The 2,500-nt window shown below is 33.8% G+C and overlaps 1 protein-coding gene across 17 annotated transcripts in view; it reads left to right on the top strand.

The window, feature by feature from the left end:
• Positions 1-2,083, top strand: part of pyd (zonula occludens-like protein polychaetoid) — a 325,065-nt gene extending 322,982 nt beyond the window's left edge. For all 17 annotated transcript variants that reach the window (XM_086550436.1, XM_086550414.1, XM_086550385.1 and 14 more), the window contains one exon: positions 1-2,083. This exon is cut by the window's left edge and continues 277 nt beyond it. The gene's annotated coding sequence lies outside the window, so the exon portion shown is untranslated.
• Positions 2,084-2,500: the final 417 nt, after the last annotated feature.

Raw genomic sequence — 2,500 nt, 5'->3', positions numbered from 1 at the left:
GTTTTGTGAAATCCTTGAAGATGTTATGTATTGTCAGCCAGTCTTGCTGCAACTTTAGGCCGACAAGGTTTTGGACACTTTTTATGAACTATTGCCGAACCACCATTTTCGTCTCCCACGTTTAAAACTTTTTGACCAAGTGCTACTGAACTAAAACTGACTGCCCATGATTGCTCTGAACAGTACTTCTCCTTCACACCTATTAAGGACGCTTTTTAAAATGTGTGGTCTTTGCAATGTGTCAAATGTTATTTATAACCACAAAGCTATGTGACAAGTGTTGTTATTAAAGGGTTCTCTTGTTTATGTTTCCCTATCCAGGATATACTTGTCTTATTCCTCCTAAGATGCAATACAGTGAATTCTATGTGTTCTATGTGCAACAATAGAAAAAAAAACAGCTTTTTCATTGTTTGAAGTTGCATAAATCAAATAAATATTTTGTGGAGGATGTATGGATAGGTTTATGTTCTTCCTTGTGTGACTGAGTTAAGGTTCATTTGCTGCTGTTGATATCATAAGCAGTATATGATACGTGCATTATAGTGGGAAGTGTACATCACGGGAAGTACTATGGTGTGTCTAAACAAAGTTGTATGGCCCAGTTTGCCTCTCAGATAATTTTCATTTATGTGAACTCATCTGTGCATGCCTTTTATTTACAAATGTTATTGTTACGTATTTCACACCTTTTCAACAGTTCAAAAATGTCATTTGTTGTGAAGCTATGAAACTCATGGTTGTCTAACCACGCAACTTCTTACTGTTGTAACCAATGGTTGTTTTGTGTTGACCTTTAACGGGTAGGGAGTAGCTTGAACGATCAGTGGTTTGTAATCTTGCAAAATATTTGTCAGTTTGTTTCCTTCACTACTGGGATTGATGTTGAATACTTCTGGGAAAATATTATTTTTGCTATTAGACAAATAAAATATATCCACAGTATCCTTTCATTAGAAAGAGACTTAAATATGGTTGAGCATGTTTGTTATCAGAAACCAATAGAGCTGTGCTTATGCTCAATTTTAGTTTTGAGCATAAAAAGAGGTTTGTAAATTGACAATAACTAGGTTCTAAAACCCATGTGATTGCATATAAGATTGTCTGACTTATAATTTATATTTTTAAACTTGTTATCAGAGTAAAGTGACATTCATATTTTATGCATGAAAAGACATGGCTATTATTCCTAATGGTTTTTAATGAAAATTACTCTACTCTAATTTTAAACTTTCTCTAATGTTAAATTTACTGGTGCAACAGCACATCACTTCTACAAAGTCTTGTTATTGGTGCACAAGTCCATTTTCAGTCTGCATTTACACCCCAGCAGTTGCTGCAGTAACTATGTTGGGTTAGGTAGTTTTAACAAAAATGCAAAAAAAAGCACAATATGACCATCAGTATTGAAACATACATTGCATAGAAAAAGTGCCTTCCATGTTTCATTATATTTATAGAGTAAAATAATAAAGTCATGGATTATCCAACTTGCCTGCAATACTATTCTAAGGCATTTCATTTGTCAATGCATCTTTGCTGATTTGTGTGTGTATATATACATATACATATATATATATATCCATAATTGTACAGTACTTTAATTTTGTAATTCACCTTCTTCTGCAAAGAATTCATCTTCTGAGGGCAGCTGGGTTCGAAGGAGTTTAGCTGGTGAAGCCATCAGAAGAAGGGTCAGTCATCGTACATGTATAGAATCAATAATTTGTAAGCCATAAAATTCTGCAAATGTGGACTCTTCATGATTGACTGACCTCATAACAGTGTGAGAGTGCAGCAGAACCATGGAGCAAATTACCTGTTGTGTCAGTATTGTTATCCAGTCATTAGATGTTGTCCTCGCTCGTTCAGCCTGTTAGTCTGTTGGTCCGTTTCAAGTTAACTAGTCTAAATTAAAAAAAAAAAAGTTTGAGGTTAAGAATTATAAAGTCTTATGTTATCATACAAACAACGAATCTTATTTCTGTACATATGGAAATTATTGTGTTCCAGTAGTAATATTCATGTATATTACAAAAATTTGTAACCAATAGAAGAGTGTTAAATAAAATGGAACTATTTCTCCAAGGTTTGTGATTATCCATTTTCTTAACCCATTGCCGACGGGGGATAGATTTGCTTACACAGGCTCCAGGATGAGTTTTATTTCTGATCGAGCCAGCTTCTGCAACATAATTTGATTTTTCCCACTCCCTTTTAGTCACTCATTGTAGAGCTAGAGACATTTTTGTGTTTTGTTTTTTTGTGTGTTTTACTATTTTTAGAAATTTATATCTGTCATATCACAAGCTCCATCAATTCTGCAGTTGACTAAAATTGTAGTTCAGGGTCCATATCAACTCATTTTTTTTTTCTTTACACTCAACGTGATAGAAGTATTACTGTTTTAGGGGGGACAAAAAAACAACTTTATTTTTTCGTATTTCTGTGCTGTCATGAACAAACACGAAACTTATAACCATCCAAAATGAAGAGGTTG

The sequence above is a fragment of the Penaeus japonicus genome, unplaced genomic scaffold, assembly GCF_977035675.1.
Source record: "Penaeus japonicus unplaced genomic scaffold, GWHDUDI00000001_assembly GWHDUDI00000002, whole genome shotgun sequence".
NCBI lineage: Eukaryota > Metazoa > Arthropoda > Malacostraca > Decapoda > Penaeidae > Penaeus > Penaeus japonicus.
This window is presented reverse-complemented; position numbering and strand designations above follow the sequence as displayed.